Here is a 6,003-nt window from a genome sequence, read left to right as displayed (position 1 = left end):
GGGCTTCCTCACCTGCCTGTGCTCTGCATGTTTATTGACACAGGCTCTTGGGTGTATTGCTTCCCCTGAGCTGTGGACGGGTTGCAGATGTGGGCTACAGATGGGATGTTGTGGATGGTCCTGCCTGCTGGCCTGTGAGTCCCAACCTGGGCTCTGCTTGGCATTCCCTTCAGGCCTGGGCAAGGGTGCAGCGACAAGTCCCCCATTCATGATGGCTCTTGGGCGCACACCTGGAACCTGACCAAGGGCTGGGGCACGGTGGCAGCTTATGTGGCCTAGGGTTCTTTCAGCATCCCTTACCCCCTTGCCTTATTAAAGGTAAGTACCTCAGAGGACCAAAGCTTTTTAAAAAATGTGCTTCAAAGACAATCAACAAACATCTATCCAGTGAGTGCTTCATGACAAGCTTGTGCTGGAGTATTCTCCCTTGATTTTATTATTTCCCAGACAAGTGGTGTCACTGAGGCCAGTCCTGTACATAGGCAAATCCACACCCTAGCTACGTGGTATGATTTAAAGTAGTAAGAAAGTCATCGCTCTTACCAGAAAATCCCCTCTAAACAACAAAACTATAAGTATATCCAGTAAAATCCCATGACTGACTCAGGAGATGCCTGAAATCCCACCATTTTTGCTCTCTACCTGTGGATGTAGGTTTTATCTTCTATACAGATTTGAGGATGCAGAATCATTAAACCAGCATCAGTCACCTGGACGTATGTTTCAAATTTTGTATCTGATTTGTAACCCCCAGGGTAGTATGCTGTGGATAGTTAGTATTGGGGGCTGAGGGGAGGCTGGGCCTGAGTTCATGGGGGAGTTGCTAGGGGCTCAAAGGGAAGTGGTGACCCTGTGGGCCCTGACCTGGCTGGGATTTTCCAGAGGACTGAATGGGCCTCCAAGTGCTGAAGACTGGGTGGAAGCCAGGCTGTTGCTATGGGCTGGACTTCCCTGCAGTCACCAAACACTAGTTGCTGATAAATGGCTTCTTGCAAATCATCCTTCCCTTCTTCCTTCCTTCCTGAGATTGCAATGAAGAGAGGGATGTGGCTCAGTGCAAACCGAAGGGAAATGTGGACTTCTAAGGTATCACTTGAGAGTGAAGTGAATTTCTTTATGGGCTGCGTGCTTGCCGTGGGCATAGCACTTGGGGCTGGGTATTCCAAGAGTGAGCAAGTCAGCTCTTGGATCGTGCAGCCCAGGGCATTGAGTTTTGATCTTACTTTTCATTATTGCACCTGTGGGGTTTTCTTACGCTTTCCTTCACTGCCCCCTGGTTCTCTCCTCTCCGCCCTCCCCTCCTTTCTTCTTTCTCTTCTCCTTTCTTTCTTTCTACCGTGGTGTTGGGAATGGAACTCAGGGTCCTGCTCATGCTAGTGAAGTGCTTTTCCAGTAGGACACATCCAAAGACTCATCCCAACCTTCCCCATGAAACTTTAACTGTACCAGTACACTACATATCTGATTATAAACTATCAGTCCGTCTATTCGTTATACATAAAATAACTAAGATGTTTACCTCCTCCCGCATCATCGCTGTTGAAATGCATGCATAGTCACTCTAGATGAAGAGACAAATATGTAGATGGAAAAATGATAAGGTCAAGGGTAAAGATTCATAGAAAGTGTGAGAAATAACAGGTGTCCCTATGCAACACACACTTCGCTCTGGGTACTGTTCCAACTACTTTACTTGTATTAATTCTTATAGCACACTGGAGGTACTGTATTAATCTGTTTTCTGTTGCTATAACAAAATATTGGAAGCTATGTAGCTTTAAAGAAAAGAGGCTTATTTTTCTCAGAGTTTTGGAGGGTGAAATTCCAAGATTGGGCAGCCCCATCAGTGTGGTCTCTGGAAAGGGACCTGTTGGCTGGATTACAGCATGGCGGATGACACGATAGTGGGAACAAGAGCAATCCCATGACAGCCTTCCTGTGTCTGAAGGCCTCTCCCAAGAATTTCAGCATGATGAATGTCTCTTATTTGTTGGAGAACAGATTCTCCAGAGCCCACTCACCTTGCCTCCCTGGGGAGGATGACCTGACTGGATGTGACTGGAGCTAAGGTCTGGTGCCTGCTGTGGAGGGCGCAGCAGCTGCTCCTCTACCATGGTGCTGAGGAAAGAAAGCTCTGTTGCAGTTGGTTGAGGTAAATTCTGGCCTCCTGTAAGTGGCTTTTAAAAATACATTGTAGAAGAGCCAATTTGAAAAGTGGAACGTGCAAGAGTTTTATTAAAGACCTTTTCTGTAAGTAGAAAGCACAAGAGATATGTAATGTGTCGCACAGTAATTGTTTGGTCCCCTCCCGATCTCACCTCATCTAAATTGCCTGTTTACATGTTTTGCCATAAGCAGTGGTCTGAACTGGTTTCTAGAGCTACCCTGAGGGCAGCATTTCACTTTCCTAGATTTGTGGAATAATCTGGCCTGAGAGTGTATTCTCAGTCTTTGACCAAGACAGCCTGAAACCTCCCTTCTCAAGAAGGGCCATTTCTGAAGGTCTTCTGTTCCTTGGAGCTGGAGAACTGCCCAGTAATATCTGAGGTTTAGCTTTAAGAATCAGAATTCCTCTCAGGGGCCAGGCCTTATGCTACGACCTGCAGACAAAAGATGCAAGACACCAGTCCTTGGCTGCCGGCTGGGTTCAGTTGAATGAACAATCTGGACAAGTAGACAGCTGACTTCAGTACCTTTTGTTAAATGCCACACCAGAAATACACACTCAGGATTCTGTGGGAGCCAGGATAGAGACATCTATTCCATCGTGGGGTGGGAGCATCCCAACGGGCCCTCTCCTCTCTACTCCAGGAGAGTAGCTGACAAAAAACTACCAAGGAACACAGGTATGGGTGGAGAAGGACAAAAGGAGGAGAGAGGGTATAAAGAATTATAAAGATTCCCATTGGCCATTGAAGGGAGTTTGACTTTTACTCGGAGGGAAATGAGGAAACGCTGGCATATTTAGAGGAATGGCTTAGTTACATTTTCTGAAAGCTGTTTTTACAATATTCTGTTGCTACTCTGTCCAGTATGGTTGTCACTAGTGATTTGTGGCTATTGAGAACTTTGATTTTGGCTGGTCCAAACTGAAATGTGTTGTGAATGCCAAATACATACCAGAATTTGAAGAATTAGTATGAAAAAAATAATGCAGAGTATCTTGCTGCTTATTTTTTGGTTGATGACATATTGAAATGCTAATATTTTAGATATCCTGGTTTAATCAAAATACATTATTAAATTAACTTAACTGTTCCTTTTCTCGTGTGGCTACTAGAAAATTTAAAATCATATACATGGTTTTGTTTATATTGGATCGCCTGCTCTGTGGAGAACAATGCAGGAGGCTATGGCAAGTGTATGATTGAGAGATGGTAGTGGCTGGGACCAGGAGTACAGTGGTTGACGTGAGAAACTACAGGATTTGTTTGGATATATTTTTGATTTGGGGACATTGAATGGGAGTGTGGAATAGACTCATGAAAGATGGCTGCAAGTTGTTGGCGTGAATAGCTGGACAGGTTGAGTTGTGAGAGGTCAGGACATCAGTGTCGGTAAGTTGGAGGTGTCTGCAAGGGGTGTGATGTTGTGAGATATATGTGGATCTGAGGTTTGCTGCCACTTCCACGGACCTGAACTCATAGCTCCTGTAAGAGTTGTTATTTCCTCTGTACTAAAACATAAAAGTACTTTCTTCTGTTAAAGAAATGGGCCTTTTCCTCTTATGTAAAGTAAGCAGGACACACGTGTAAATACCGAATAGTTTATCTGGTGTGAGAAACTAAAAGTGTAAATAAGGACAAAAAGGTCTAATAGATAATGCGAGACAGGAAGAAAAGGTGCAGAGGGGAAGGGGAAGTGGGAGGGTAGGGAAAGAAAGGGGGAACATGATTAATATGAGAAAATGAAAAATGGAAACAAAGTCTGTACATAGGTGTGCAGGGGTTGAAGGGAGGGTAGGGGAATTGGGAAAAATAAGAAAAGATAGATTATGTAAAGGTGCACATTTCTAATGTTGAACGTCATTTTGTTGCATATCTTAAATGTACCTATAACACTAATTAAAACAAATTGGTCTTTTATCTTTGGTTCCTGAAGTGATGCTGGAATAGATTCAGAACCATAAAAGCAAAAGACGGTGTTTTGTTTTCTACTCCCAGCCCTTTCAAACACATCTGAACTCAGGTTAGTAAGGAGATTTTGGGAAAGTCTCCAGATAAGCACAGGATGGGAAGGTTTGTTTCCAGGGGAACCAGCCTTATGCTCAGAGGGCTGAAACTTGATTCATTCTAGGCCCCCATTTGGGATGAGGGTAATGAGAATGAAGGTTGAGTTGATTGCCAGTGGCTAGTGATTTAATCAATCAAGCTTGCATAAAAAAGCATATATAAAACTCCCTCCAAAAAGGAGTGGGTCCAGCGTCCTTGTGGGTAGCCGGACACCTGGCGGTTTGGATAGGGGGTGCTCAGAAGGCATGGAAGCTCTGTGTCTATTACTGGGGGGATGGTCTCGTGGGGATTCTTCTCCAGGTCCTTCCGCTTCTGAACAAAGAATTGGCCAAGACACACAGAAAAGGTAGCAAAAGTGTGCATTTACTGAAGGTGGGAAATAGGTACACCTGACTGGGTCTCATATCAGTCCTAAGGATAAGGGATAAAGGGGTCTTTTGTGTCCTAAATTTATGCACATAAGGCACCAAGACAGCATCCTATCCGAAACTCACTTGGTCTAGCACCAGATTTACACTGTCCTATTGAAAGACTCATTTGGCTTCCTGCCAGTCGTAAATGAAGGAATGAAAATAGCACTTTTCTGGTTGGTCTTATAAATGGCACCAGATTCAATTGAGGGATTGAAAATAACACTTTTTGATTGGTTCTGTATTCAGTGCTCAGGAGCCATGGAGCCATTTTGGGTCCTATGTTCTGAGCATGTTCTCTGGGATTTTATAATGCTTGACACATTTTGCCCAGTTAGCTGTCTGGTTTGCCCACCCCTAATCTCCCCCCTTACACCCCCTTCTCCCTATATATCTTGTACTATATATCTCTTAATTAGCTATTCATTGGTATCCTTTGTAAACCTGTTTCCCTGAGTTCTGAGAGCTGCTTTAGGAAATTAACAGAATTCAATGATCTAGTCATGGGAACTTGATTTTATAGCCAGGGCAGAAAGTCCAATGGTGTAGACTCAAAAGGGGTATCTGAAGGTGGGCGAACAGTTTGGGGGCCTGTGTCTTTGGTCTGTGTACCGAAGAACTTAAGAAGGCTGATGGCTGAAGCCTCGGTTCTCTAACTGCAGGATGTTGGAAGAAGAGGAAAAAATTGTTTCCAGATTCATGTCTGTCTGCCTGCTGCTTAAAAAGCCAATAACCAGGAGATGAGAGTTGGTCAGAAAAGAAATCAGGATTATTCAAGGGCTTGCACTGTGGAAGTGGGGGGAGATGCAGAGCTATAGGCTCTTCTAAAAACTCATTTTTGGGAATTCATGTATGGAAAGGGCTTTTCTAGGGAGGAAGAGGAGGTACATGGGACAATGGACAGGAAGGCTCTGTGCTGATAGAATCTTTGTCTTTTAGAATATGTCTCTTTCTTTCCTGTTCTAGCCAGAACAACTTGATTGGCCTTGACCTTCTGGGACTAGATGAAAATACTGCTTTGCTTTTTCAGCAAGTCAAACATCGCAACTGGCATTTTAATTTTTTTGGCCCAGGTTGCTTAAGCTAGCCTCAAACTCACAATCTACCAGCCTCAGCCTCCTGAGTGGCTGGGGTTACAGCTGTGTGCCTGACTCTCATTTATATGCTTTGTATTGTTTGCACAGAATTAAAGAATAAAGAAAGGAGGGCATTACATATTCTAATGTTATCTGAAGGTCCCCAGATATTCCGTGTTTTGTACATCTGATCAAGAATGTTTAGCATTTAACAGCCTAATCATTTAGGTGTAGCTTTTCTTCAGCAATTAGAATGCCAGGCAAAGGGAGGGGAAGCAAGAAACT

Source organism: Fukomys damarensis, unplaced genomic scaffold (genome assembly GCF_012274545.1).
Source record: "Fukomys damarensis isolate Sample0158 unplaced genomic scaffold, DMR_v1.0_HiC HiC_scaffold_29, whole genome shotgun sequence".
Classification (NCBI taxonomy): Eukaryota; Metazoa; Chordata; class Mammalia; order Rodentia; family Bathyergidae; genus Fukomys; species Fukomys damarensis.
This window is presented reverse-complemented; position numbering follows the sequence as displayed.